General features: G+C 35.5%; 1 protein-coding gene and 1 long non-coding RNA gene across 2 annotated transcripts in view; one reads left to right on the top strand and one right to left on the bottom strand.

Moving 5' to 3' along the window:
- The window catches only part of LOC127630629 (sodium-coupled neutral amino acid transporter 3-like), a 38,800-nt gene extending 25,429 nt beyond the window's left edge, over positions 1–13,371 (bottom strand). The window contains exon 1 of the mRNA XM_052108256.1: positions 13,202–13,371. The gene's annotated coding sequence lies outside the window, so the exon portion shown is untranslated. The remainder of the gene's footprint in view (positions 1–13,201) is intronic.
- On the top strand, positions 5,598–8,940 carry LOC127630630 (uncharacterized). The gene is made up of 5 exons (XR_007968888.1): positions 5,598–5,681; positions 6,585–6,673; positions 7,049–7,204; positions 8,075–8,166; positions 8,281–8,940. It is a non-coding gene; the product is annotated as an uncharacterized LOC127630630 (long non-coding RNA).
- Positions 13,372–14,548: the final 1,177 nt, after the last annotated feature.

Here is a 14,548-nt window from a genome sequence, read left to right as displayed (position 1 = left end):
CGTCGCCGGATGGCGTAGCTTCGCAGGACGGCTGAAGGTGGCGAAGACGGGCGGCTTCTTCGAGCGCTGTCCACGCTTGCTTGATGCCCCTCGAACGGCGCGCGGCTTCCAGTTCAGAGATGCGAAGAGCTTCGCTGAAGAGATGAAAATCAGGGTTCCAGCCTACGAACTACGCTTATATGCACTCTAGTCACGGCCATTTTGGCGGGCTTTGTTGCAGTGAGCGCGCGGACGCCTCTCATTGGATGCGAGTTCACCCAAGCTCGTCTATAGGCTGCAGCAGTTGCCGCAGAGCAACCTATGAGCTCGCTAGCTAGCCCGCTCAAGGTCTGCAGCTGCCGCACTGCGTTGACAATGGATACAAAAATTAAGGATAATTTTTTGGCTTCAATATCTCAGAAAAGATGAATCTTTCCCGTAGCGTAAGCTAGCTTACGCAATACGAGAGAACCTCTCGTAAGAGAACCTCCTGTGTTAGTCATTATGCAACTCTAAAACCAACATATACATTATCATAGTGACTGAAACTTGGGGAGATCTGGTATACTTTTTTGCTTTTGTGTCGTTATGAAACTCATCTTCAAGGGAGACATTACATTTTACTGACTGACAAGATTAGGCAAAACTGACTCTAGAAAGAAGCTACCTTGTTGCATTCTGTTTGACTGTATGGTATGTGTGGGAGTTGGATTTAGGCAATAGCCGTTACAGTCTGCACATTATTGATTGAAATGTGCGTCTGCACTTCGTCATTACATCTGACATCAGTTAGGCCAACAGTATGTAACCCTGATAAGCTAATTAGATGGGTAATAGGAATAAAATGTGAGCATTTTATTATTTAAAATAGGTTATTACAGAATTGGTTTAATTTAGGTATATTGTGTACTGTTCCTTTAAATACATGTACACTTTTAGCCAATCAGCATCCAACTGCTCAGACTTTTTGTATTGGTAACTCCTTGAAATGATAGATGCAGAGAAGTTTCTGGAAAAGATGATCGTAGAGATAGAAGCTGTTTTAGTTAAAAGTTAAAAAAAAAATAGTGTTCATTCTTATATTCAAGTTGTTAACTCATCATATCATCCTAGGATGATGACAAAAAAACACAGTTTTTTTTCATCTCTTATTTGGTGGAATGCAGATGATTGATTTGAACCTGATGAAAGTTGATTTAGTTAGAAAATTCCAGAAGGTCAAGTCTTTTATTTTTCCCTTATATTTGATTGAGCTGTGTTCTGAGTTGAATTAATTGATGGCGAGTCAAACCCATGGAGAAACCTTGAATGCAGCATGCAGAAGATTTCCCTGTGCCGGACATCAAATATGATTTTCCATAACCAACAGTGTGGTAGGATCTCAAATGCCAGTTGAGAGTTTTTGATGACTGATCTTTATTAAGTTTACAAAAGGAAAACAGAACAAAGACTTTAAGAGTGACGCAGGACAAAGGACTACAAAGGACATTTCTTACACTGTTTATTTCATAAATATGTTGATTTGTGTTTACACAAATTTTTTATTTGATACATTTCGGTAAAGCGCATATATATATATATATATATATATATATATATATATATATATATATATATATATATATATATATATATATATAATTTACTAAAACAGTAGTCTGATGGTTTCTGACACACACCTCTACCTCCCTAGCCGAATCTAGTTGCATAGGCCCATTGGTATTCAGAAATTAATTATCATTGCCAAGTGATTTAAGAGTAATTTGATATACTGGTTACAATTAGTATGTTATTCATTAATCAGTGGCTGTATAACTGTACTGTTGTACTGATCAGTTGTCAAAACTGGTGGAACCTATTCCATATGCTGGGAATATGGCTACATACTCGCGAACATAACAATATGTGACTCAGACAACTCTACTAAGAGTGTTTCATGTCGTGTGTATGTGAAACATCTCACAGTGTCTTAAAAACGTAAGACAGTCTACATGGGGGGAAAAAAATCTTTTCTTAAGCCTAGGTAATTTTATGAGATCAAATGTAAACAGATATGGGATCAGAGTGTTTTAAAACTCTGTGAAACACTGTGGGATGAAGTACCAATGTTAATCACTATTGGATATGAAATTAACAGTTACATTTAACTGTTAAATGTGGCTCAGGCTTCAAAGAGGCTTGGAAACTTTCCAGCAGCCTCTGGCATCTGTAGTTCCCAAACTGCTTTCCGAGCACAACCTTGTAGCCTACACTGGTGTGACCCAAATGCTTGATAAGATTTGTTGTAATAACATACCGCAAGCACATGGTTATTTACGTTGGTCTGTCCTCACATGTAGCAAATATATCTTGCAATGAAAATAGCTTTATAAAATGAAAATTACCCAAGTTTATGATATACAGTTCACATGCTACCATGTGGGTCTCTGGAGTAACAGAGTACTTCAAGTAGCTCAGTGAATATTCTGGGTGCATCTTAAAATAGCTAAATATGCTCTCCATTTTAAGATAATCTCCATTTTTAGCTAAGCTAAATATGATTTGAGATGATTAAAAAGGTGTTCAGTGTGACAAAAATAAATATGAATAAATCATGAATCTGAAACTGCTTCACCCCAGGCAATTAGCATTCACAGTGACTTTAAAAATGTATTTGAACACTTTTGTATTTGAACACTTAAAAAATGTAGTATGCTATTGGATTAGATGGTCACCAGCTAATATTATGTTTTGTGTGCTGGTCCCCCAGCATTGTGCTGGTGTCCCCAACAGGCTTCCTAAGCTTAACCAGCACCACTTAAAAGAATGCTGGTCAACCAAATTCACCAGCTAGGTTTTGCTAGTGAAAAGCAGGGCTCTGCTGCTCCATCACCTAGACCAGCACCAATCCAGTATTAATCAGCTTAGACCAGCATTGGATTTGCATGCTGATTAAGATGGTCTTTTTAGCTTGGCAGAACTCACTTTACCATTCTTAGCCATTTTTGCAAAACATTTAACCAACTTGTGCCAATGTGATTGGTTCACACATGTGTACAAGCAGAATAAGCACAGATGTAGTTCATCGGTGTTACTTTTTATCTTAAATTTGAACTGTGCATCTATTGTTTTATAATTTGAAGCCTAACACTGTAAAACCTAAACTTCTTATTGTGAAATGTTTAGCTTGAAAAGTGTGCTTGTGTTATATTTCTGTATACTACATGCCACTTACATAATTCAAAGACATGCTTACATTTTTATGTGTAAATACTTTAAAATATTTTTGGGGCCACTGTACTTCCAAGATGACACAGAAGCAACACAACACAAGGCCTGTGGCACTTATTAGCTTCATTTGATTAATGGATTTACAAAAATAATTTTTCCAAGAGTTAGTATCCAGTTGCCAAACTGTGATGTTGACTTTTGTACTAAAATTCCACAGTGCATGGTACAATTTATTAAAGTGTCTGACCCATCGTCAGGCTGAATAGTCCTTGTTTAGCTATCTGAATGGCTCTGGAGTAGACAATTGCATAATATGTTTTGTTAATGATGTAGCTTGTGCCACCTGTAGGACAATTAAACAAATAAAAAATATGGTGACACATTTAGGAAAGCTACTGCATTTTGTCCCTGAACAAATACAAAGTATCTTCAAATTCATTAACATTTGTATTGCTTCTTTATATCCACATATAAGCCCTATATGTGCATACAAGATATGTCTCCTATATAGCTCATGGCAGGATCTGGTCATTTTGTAGCTCATATCTCACTTTGGCAACTGTCATACATGATGCCTAGCTCATATTTTCTATTATCAAGGCAATAACTAAGAACTAACTAAAAAAAAAATTATGCAAGAACTTATGTATATGCGAACACGTGAAATTGGTATCACATGTAATTGGCATGTTATGGAATTTAACTATGGCAATTAAGTGAGAGGAGATGGAAAGCTATGATGTCTACATGTTTTCCTGAAACATTTACAAGGTCAATTCTTTCTTGTATGAAGATAGTGGAAAGAAGGAAATAACAAAATGGTTTGTCGTTTTTATTATTTTGTCAATCAAGCCTTTTGTCCAATTTCAAGTCACTTCCAGATTCACATTACAGCTCATACACATCCACACATTCACCATTACATCCACCAAATGCAATGCAAAATGCAATGTTTTGTGTATTGTCTTAATGCAGTTTCTAGATGAATATGGCTGAAAGGTCATTACGGTCTAAATGTAGCAAAAAAAAAAAAAAAGTGCATAGAACATACATTCAAGTAATCATCATCATCATCCCACATCTGTCTGAGCATTTCACTGTGGTTAATGAATTTGAAGACAATGTCAATGTCTCTGCGTCTTATTTCCTTAACGTTATTTATACTGATAAGCCCCAACTCAAAAAAAATGAAATTTGGTTGTTGTTGGTCCAAAGAATGTAATTATGTTTAAATTAAAACAGTTGTGTTGACAAAATTAGAAAAAGTGATATTTCCCATTTACACGGCTCACTTGTGTTAAATGAATGAAATGCAGTTGTGTTGCTTCTGCAGTATCGCACTTTGGTCAGCAGATGGAGCTATATCTGCACATGCGCAGATGGAAAGCACATCCAACCAGTGTTGCCAGGGTAGCGGTTTTCCCGCACAATTGGGCTATTTTAAAAAAGGAGTCGCGGGAAAAATTACAGAGTCGCGGGTTGCGTTTTTTTGGGCTATATTTATTATGTAATGCGGCCGCAAAAAAATAAAAAAATAAAATAAAATTGTAGACAAAGAAAAAATTAAAAGGGAACCGTTTATTAGTGGGTATTGAGCCCCGGGAATTGGCAACAACTGCTGCGGCGGGCGAGTAGACGCGTCACATGTGTTTTTGACGTAACATCAAACATCATCACGTCACATGAGAGCGTCATAGAGGTTGTAGAAGCGTCGGTTCTTTTGTCCGTGGATGAACAAGCAGCATTCTAAAATGTCAGGTAAATGGGGAAAATATGGAAAGAAATATCACAAAGAATGGGAGACAGAGAAAGGATTAAAGGAGTGGATTCGAAGTGTTCCAAATGATGATAGAAAAGCGTTCTGCAAATATTGCAATTGTGAAATCAGAGCTCACCACGGTGATTTGGTAGCTCATGCTGCGACTGAAAAACATAAAAGAAATGCGGCTCCTTTCTCAAATGCCAGAACATTATTTGACACAGGCAGTTCCTTTCTAAGAACTAATGTTGCGGTGAAAGAGGCAGAGTTGAAGCTGGCTGCCCACGTTGCTTGTCACTGGACAAGTTCTTGTTTGACCTTTATTGTATGAGATTGTGTTAAAAAAAAAAACAAAAAAAAACAATGTGTGATATTAAGAATTTGGGTAAGACAAAAGGACAAAACTTTAAACTTAACATATATATATATATATATATATATATATATATATATATATATATATATATATATATATATATATATACAAGTTTATTTTAAGGTCCTTTGTGGGAATCCAGCTGTTGTCTAATCTGATTAGACACTGGACAATTGGGCTAGTTTTCATTACATTTGGGCGGGTTTTGAGTTGTCATTGGGCTTGAAATATTTCTGGGACCTGGCAACCCTGCATCCAACGATCAACTTTGATCCTTCAGCTCACTCAAAGTCCCTCATCGCCATTTTGTGCAGCCAAACATTTCACAATCAACGTTTTGTCTTTGTGGACACAGAGGTGAGGTATTTTACTTTTTATGCATTTATATAGGCTAGAGGCTGTCAGTAGATGGTTTATCGCGGATATCGTGTTTTGTATGCTATTTCAATGAAGTTGCTGCATTCCTCGTGTGGTTTTCGCAATTTTGTTAGTTAGGCCTATAACGTTACATTCGTGTGTTTCGATCTTTATATACTTGTTGAACTTTGATGTGAATTTCTCCACACAAAGACACAAATTACTTATTAAATTGCGAGTTAAAAAGAGTTTCTCCATTTATGTGTTAACGGATTGTTGTGTGTAATGTTACTGTATAAAGCAAAGCACTTTTTCAGATTTTAGTAATGTTATCGGTTTTAATAACTGTCTCAAATAATGGTGTTGAGCATTTTTATTTAATATCAAATGTTAACACTCAAACTTTGGAAGACCCAAATAACAGCTATAAACACATTTTGACTAAGTAATGTAAGCTTGGTGGTTAGGCCTAATTTAAAGTGTAAACTATTTATCATGGATATATACAGATTTTTACTGTATAGCATACTACTTATTAATAATTTATGAACCTATTAACTAATAATTTATAAATGACTTATATCTGAATTAACAAAACAATAAAAATTTGTAGCATATCACTTATTAGTCATTTATGAATGTTTAGTCATGTTTTGTAAATTATTAGTTCTTCATTAACTAATAACCTTAGAAGTGACTTATAACTAATTTAACAAAACATTCATAAAATTATAGCACAACACTTCTTAATCATTTATGAATATAGACATGTTTTGTAAATTATTAGTTTATCATTAACTAATAACTTATAAGTCACTTATAACTGAACGTTATTATAAAGTGTTACAGTGTTGTTTATATTATTATTATTCTTTGGTGACTTGCATCTTTTTTTTCTCACAGAGTTTTGGAGTTCCTGAGTCCTACATGTGGCTGTGCAGAGATTGTGGCTCGTCTCACATATCAAGATCAAAGCTTTTAAAATACTTCAGGTTGGTACATGGACACTATGGCCACAGACAAGCATATCCATGCGCATATTCTTACTGTCCACTGCGCTTTTAAAACCTGGAATGCACTGCAGTCCCACTTATGCAGATCACATGGTAGTGAGCAACAACCTCAAAAGCAAAATTCTAGCGAAAGTACAAAGATAAATTGTCATGTTTGTGATGTTACTGACATTCTTTCAGTAAATGATTACTTTCTCCACATAAATAAGCATTTGTGCAGTCATGAGACAGTAAGTTGTATGTTTAAGGACTGCTCGTTTAAATCAAATGTGTATAGCACATTCAATTCACATAAGAGGCGAAAACATTGTCAGTTTATCAGCCAACATGATTTTTCTTTCAAAATTGTATTAGGTATCTGCAGAATTCAGTAGGATTACAACTATCCCTTTGGTGTCCAAATTTATGGGTCAGCTGGATCATTTCTCAACCCAGCTCCTCAGAATCTTCACAAAGAAAGGAGGAACAGCAACACAGAAGATGACAAACATCCTGTCAGTTATGGATCAGGTATGTTCTCTAAATTCATCATAATTTTAAATCTGACAATAATTAATAAGATTAAAAGAATATTTAACCCAAAGATGGAAATTCAGTCATTATGTATAGCCTCATGTTATCAAGGGGGTTAATTTTTGGGTTAAGTATCCCTTTAAAGTCTGGTATATACAGTACTGTGCAAAAGTCTTAGGCATGTTAATATTTTCACCCAAAAAAAATGGTTTTAAGCCAGTTATTTAAATCTTTTACTGCAGTGTGTCAGTACGAAATATCGGTTTACATTTCCAAACATTTCTTTTGCCATTAATTGTAATAATCCAGTGACATTTTTATATGCACAAGGAGTCTGACAATAGCCAGTATGATCCACACAGAGATTGGATCTCATCATCATCAAGTCTGTCTGTGATTACATGAAGAAACAGAAAAACTGAGAAAGATTAAATCCAGAAGAACTGCGTCAACATCTCCAAGACACCTGAAGAAACCTTCCTGCTGAAGCTACAGTACTTTTTGTACTGCTTTAAAACACAATGCCATAAATAGATTTTATTTACTTCTATTAACTACATAAAATCAATACTCTGTGTGACCAGCCTTTGCGTTTAAAAAGCTTTTGTGCAGGTACACTTGCTCATAGTTTTTCAGGTACCTTTGCAGGAAGGTTTCTTCAGGTGTCTTGGAAATGTTGACGCAGTTTTTCTGGATTTAATCTTTCTCAGTTTTTCTGTTTCTTCATGTTATCACAAGAATGACAATCTTGACTTGAATGAAAACAACACAGTGGGATAATCTGTATAATGCTACATAAAATGTTAGAGGTACAGTAACAAGTCTAAAAAGCAAAGTGCTAACTAATGCTCATTTCAACTTTTTCAGAATGACACCATCGAAAAAAGCGTGAATGCATCTTGAAAGCCCTTACTGTTTACATGAGCGAAGACCCCTCAAACCTTATGAAGGAGTACTTGGTAAGTTATTTACTTATTATTTTTTAAAACCTATTGTATGTTTCTTTAAAACCAACCCCCACTTTCACCCCTGATCTGTTATTAATTGTTTCTATTTGTATTTTACTTTTTTAGGACGTTGAACATGATGAAGGCCAAACTTCAATGCGAAACACCACCCTAGGCATTTATGTCGTCGTACATGAAGGGGCAGATGCTACAGACCCTTATGAAGATGTTGGCATTATCATTGAAGGCGTCCAAATACTTGAAGACCTGAACATTGTGGCAAATGCTTGTTCTGTGATGCTTGGTCTAATTTACACTTTAAACTTGGCTTACCCACAAGACCTGAGGTACACTTTTGAAGTATTTAAAAAGATTTTTATGGAGCTAGATGCATACAAGCTGTCAAACAAGGTCCAGGTCCTGAAAAATAAACTCCTTTCAGAAGCGCTGTAAATTGAGGTCAGGACCAAGAGCCAGGACTTATGTTTTCTCCATAATGTTGCACTGTTGTTTGGCTGTTGCAGTACATATATTTATGTACATAATACTGTTTTTTGTTTTTTTGTTCTTGTGCAATTAAAAGGAGGCACACGAAGCAAAAGAAGACCGCTATTATTTTTTAAGTATAACACTTGTATGTGAATATTTTATAAATCCTTTAATTTAAAGACAGCTTGCTTTTATTTATTTTTATTTTCTTGTAATAAGCAGATTCTTTTCATTTTGAAAAGAAAAGTTAGTCCTTTGAGATTACAGATTTTCAGAATTGTTATTGAATGGATTCAATAAAAAACTGGAACAGAATGAAAATTTATTATTTATTTTGGATGAATTTAAAAATATAAATTTTAGGATAATTGTAGTTAATTAACTTTATCGTTTAAAACAAAACCAAGACTGTTAAGTTGATTCAACTAAACAAAATTGCATTTACCTAAAGTAATTCACTTATGTTTACCGAAATAAATAATGTTACTTAAATGCAACATAACCCAGTTGTGTGCATCCTGTTGACATAAAAAAGTTGAGTTAGTCCAACATATCATTTTTTTGAGTGTGGGAAGAACCTATATAAACATATGTTTTAATATAGGTTTTGATATAGGTTTAGAATATATGTGACATATATAAAATTGGCCGGTTTCCTATATTATATGCACATATAGGTACATATATGTCTACTTATATAGGTACATATATGTGTATACATATATGTATACATGTACCTATATAAGTACCTATATAAGTAGACATATATGTGCATATATGTACATATAATATAGGAAACCGGCCAATTTTATATATGTCACATATATTCTAAACCTATATCAAAACCTTTATTAAAACATATATGTTTATATAGGTTCTTTCCATGTGGGATATGCCCCTGTTGTAAATTCCTCTTATTTTTTTTTATAAGTTATTCAATTGCAGTGTTACAAATAAATCAATGGCATGATGTGTGATGTTATATGGTTAGAGAAAAATATCCCCATAAAAGTCAAATGGGCCTGAAAATCAGTTCCTGTGGGCAATTTTAATATTGCCCTTTAATAAAAAAGTTAATTTATGACACTGGTCAACCCTGATGGTTTCACAGAAATAGCAATTATGTACTATTGTTATAATTACACCATAAACAATAAATGCAAAATTCAGTGAACACCATTGTTTACTTGATGTACCTTGCTATAGTTATAAAATAACACTCGCCTAAAATGTATTATTTATTTATTACTAGAGGCAATTTGTCATGCCACAATGCTGGTAACATGGAGTCATTGGACTCATGTGTATACTACTGTCTAACCAACTGGACAACATTCCAAGAAGGAAACATTTGTTAAATTACTCAACTGTACTATACTCGAAAAATTGTAGGCAAATGATCACTTTTTACACATCACAGTGACATGAAAGACATGGAACGGATTATAAATTGCATATTTCTACAGAACACAAAGTTGAAACAAAGACTTACTAAATGAACAGCATAAACTCCTCCGGCTCTCATGGAAAAATCCACTATAAATCTCACATTTGTCAGCTGTAAAATGTCACACTTGTTTATTTGCCAAGAATTTCACCCTGAATGCAGCTTGCCTACAGTGAAGAGAACCAAGAGAATTTAACCTCTCTGCTGCAAGACCACCTTATACTACTCAGCACCATTCCCTTCAACTGCCTGACCGAGAGTGAATACTAGTATGACCAGATTGGCTGTTACCTGGGGCACCTTAGCGCGGCTCACGATTGCTGTTTTGTAATTCCACTATATGATTTGTAAATGTTACAAGTTACTTAGCCCAGACAACCATTCAGTTCAACTGTAAGGCAGTCAATTAGTTATTTGCACTTCTTAGAACTCTGTTAAAACATTCAGGGCGGGTAGTAGGGACACTGAAAGGGGGGCTGAGAGAAAGAGAGACAGAGAAATAAATGGGGGAGGGCAGGAAATGGAGAGCGGTGAGGTGTGCTGTGACCAAGGGCATAGATTTGGCTTAATTATATAGGGAATTAAATATAATCAAAATAAATTTATTATTTAATTATATACTTAGTGGCAAGTGGCAAATCATGTCATAAACCAAAGGCAATTGTCTATTTTAACCCTTCAATTCAATGGAGTTTTGCCAAACATTTTTACATACTCTGGTCTTTAGTGGCCCGGCAAGTATATCTATATAGTATTACTAATGTATCTACAATATGTCCAGATAATGTCAACATTTTTAAACATTTTCAAGACAATTAGAAAACAATATTTTTCTTTTTATAAATTCTGATATATTTTGATGTTTTATTTTGTATATACAAAAGAGATAATGCAACAAATATAGAACAGGAATAATTTCCTCAATACTGAAATTTCATGAGATTCTGGATCACTAAAGACCTGAGATATGCATTAAACGGTTAAAAAGGGGGTGAGGCCTTCGATATTTCATGGGGTCTTTAAACAAGACCGTCAACACTATAAAAATATAGACAAAAACAATGACCAAATACCTTTAAATTACATTTATACTACTAAAATGAACATTCCAACATTCTTTCAAACAGAATCCCAAAGATTTTGTTGAAAAGATTTGGCAGGTTAGCAAACATGCATCATGGCTGTTTTGTGGCAGCTGCGTGATAGCAAAAACCTGTCACCATCTGTACTTTCCTGACCCATTCACATGGTCAGAGCCAAACAAGTCTCTCCAGTCTCCCCCATTCCACTCACATTCCTCTCTTTGCCATATGTCCACTTCCTGTCTTTCCTCCCTTGTTCTCAGTAGACTCTGCCTCTCTCACTATATGTCAACATCTCACACTAATGCTATCCATTTTAAGGCCTTGGCTAGAGGTGTGTAACAGTGCTCTTTTTGTGGCATACACATCAGTGTAGTGTACTTGCCCAAATTTTACTTTCCAGAGTTTTACCCAGGGGACAATATGATTTCCCTTGGCTAAAGAGCTAATTTCCCCTGATGTTGCAGTGTACATTCAATATGACCAGGACATCCGTTTGAACCAGCAACGGAAACCATTTAGAGTCTAATCAATTGTGTAGATCACAACTTTTGTGTCTTGAGCACCCCGCCAGAAAACTAGACACATTCCTTTTCGTTTTCCACCAGATAATGATTTCCTCTAATTTCCCTCTGATAACAGTGGTATGTCGACACATATGGTGGGATTATTCAGAGAATGATGTGTATTTCATTCTCACTTTAATAAAGCAGAGAACTTAGAAAGCTTCAGAAATGTCAGGAGGTGCTTTACCTGAAGTTAATGTGCTTCCAAAAGCTTCACTGATTAGCAATATGATATTGTATGATTGTCATGCTCCAAGCCACACAAACTTCACAAAAAGAAACACTGTGTGAAGACGCTTGTTAGACTTTGTGGTTAAATTCACCTTCCAAATAAAAAGTAGTTAAAAATGCTGCCACTTTGGCTGCAGCTTTAAACAACACTAAGTATAAAAGTGAAATGCCTTATAAATATACACAAAACGTGACAAAAAAAGTCCCATACCCATGCTGCACTTTAGTCTTTCTCCCATAAAGCTGGACCCTCACACATTTAACATATACTGACCTAATTCTTGACATGCATTGAGGTGTACCCTTACATGTTGCGTAACAAATTCTGTTTTTGTTTTTTCTGAAGAGAGAGATTTTTGAGACTAGAAGTGAACTTTTCAGCTCTGCATAGTCCCTGTATACTACTGTAGTCTGAAAAACTCAACTAAATAAACAAAATTTCAGAAAATGTGTATGATCACTTAATCTTCAGAGCAAAAACTAGAAGATTTTGAGAGACACATTTAAGAGTTGAGAGAAGGGGAACATACTGGATGATACAGTATACAGTATGTTGACGGTTTGCTCTTAACCAAATGTAATGTTTATCAACATCATTAGCTTAAGTAGTCATGAGACTTTATCTTAAAAGAAACATTCCATGCATGAGAATCCATTCCAAACAAGAACCTCAGAAAGTAAGCGTGACAATTTTTAGATTTTTTTTGGGTGGGTGCACACTGCTCGTAGTCAACAGAGACCCTCTAAAGACACAGTTAAAGACAGAAGAGTATATATGTTGCCCTTCATTGGACCAATCGTGTGCAAGCCCAAATCAAGTGCCCTTTTATATCTGCAGCAAGTTAATTCTAGTCCTGTGATAAGATATATGACACCTGCATGTCCAGGGAGATTTTTTTTTTTTTTACTCTGCACTCACATGCTCTTATTTTCAGTCACATTTAACCAATACCTGCACCACTATGTGGGGTGGTTGAGAAGAAAAACAATTCATAAATCTCACTAACGGAAACAAATGTTTTCAATTGTTAAAAAGTCCCTTGAAGTGCAGTTGACTGAAATGAGCAAGTTGTAGGCACATGAAAGAACTTCTTATAGAAAGAATACCTTTTAAGGACATAATTATGTTTATAAAAATCTCCTAAGCTTTTAAGCCTTTCCTGTCATGAGCAGTCGTCTGGTTTTAAAGCCCATGCGCACAGGCAATAAACAGAAAAGAAAGCCACTCTCACCCTTCTAAAAGTCAAATGGTGTTTTCTCATAGGCTGCACCGGTGAAGTATTCTCTGAGATCTTTTCTTAGTTGAGGTGTTGCTTTTTATCCCAGTAGATACAAAGGTTTAAGTAGAGCCCAAGAAAGAGAGAAGACAGTGTGGACTGAGTGTGGAAGAAGAAAGACAGGACCAAGGGTGGGAAGCACATGGGAGGAAAAAACCCTGAAAGGGAGGGAGCTTTTCCATTGCAGTCTCAAGTTACTTGTGATGTCACGTACAACTAATGTAAGTGTTGAACGTGGAATAGTTCCCTGCCATTCAATGGCTCATTTAGTCTATCTATTTACATCTAATTCAACACATTTATGGAATGCAAACTATATACAACTTCATATTTTGGGTTATATGGAAACATTAGTATGAGTTAAGTTTCCTGATCTAAGGGCTTAAAGGGTAACTAAACACCTGCTCAGAGTCTGACTCCACCCACTAGAAATATTTGAAAATGCAGGAAAAGTGGGCAGACCCCGGCGGGGATAGAGGGAACGAACCGAGTGCGGTGCTGAGCGGGGGGGCACCTGAGACTCGTAGTGACGGATTAATTGACAGCTGCTGTCAGACTCTATGTTAATATTATTCCTCACACGGTCGCAAGACGACATGTACATGAATCTGGCGTGGTGAGCTGGAACCTGCTTACGTCAGCTGTCACTGCTTACGTCACGAAGTACCGCAACAGCCAATAGGAAAATTCAACTGCAGTAGCCACCGTTCAACCTGAAGAGGGCAGCACTCAGACGTTTTTACACCATATATTGTAGAATTAAAACACTTTATCCACAAATGTCAAAAAAATTACTTGAATCAATGACCAGTACTAATAAAGCCCCATGCTTACAGATCATTAACTAAAAAAAGTTGGTTTAGGGTTTAGTTACCCTTTAAATGTAAACTATAAATTATATCAAAGTCACTATCTAGGTGATTACTGTTCCAACAAATTGTATATCAGTTGTTTATAGTTGTTTTAAAGTTCCATAAAATCACAAGTTTCAATTTAGATACATGTATACACACACATATATATATGTTGTATAGACAGCTAATGTATACTTGTGGTTCATTTAAATGCTGTATAATATTTAAGTTATAAGTCCACTTTTATGATGCCTTTATGTGCTTTTTGGAGCTTCAACATTTTGGAACCCATTCACTTACATTGTATGGACCGTCACATTACAGGAATAGTTCAACCCAAAATGAAGTCGTTTACTCACCCTCATGTCATCCTAGATATGTATGATTTTCTTTCTTCTGCTGAACACAAACAACGATTTTCTGAATATTTCAGCACTGTAGGTCCATA

The sequence above is a fragment of the Xyrauchen texanus genome, chromosome 37, assembly GCF_025860055.1.
Source record: "Xyrauchen texanus isolate HMW12.3.18 chromosome 37, RBS_HiC_50CHRs, whole genome shotgun sequence".
NCBI lineage: Eukaryota > Metazoa > Chordata > Actinopteri > Cypriniformes > Catostomidae > Xyrauchen > Xyrauchen texanus.
The sequence above is the reverse complement of the archived record's forward strand: the minus strand, read 5'-3'. Positions and strand labels throughout refer to the sequence as shown.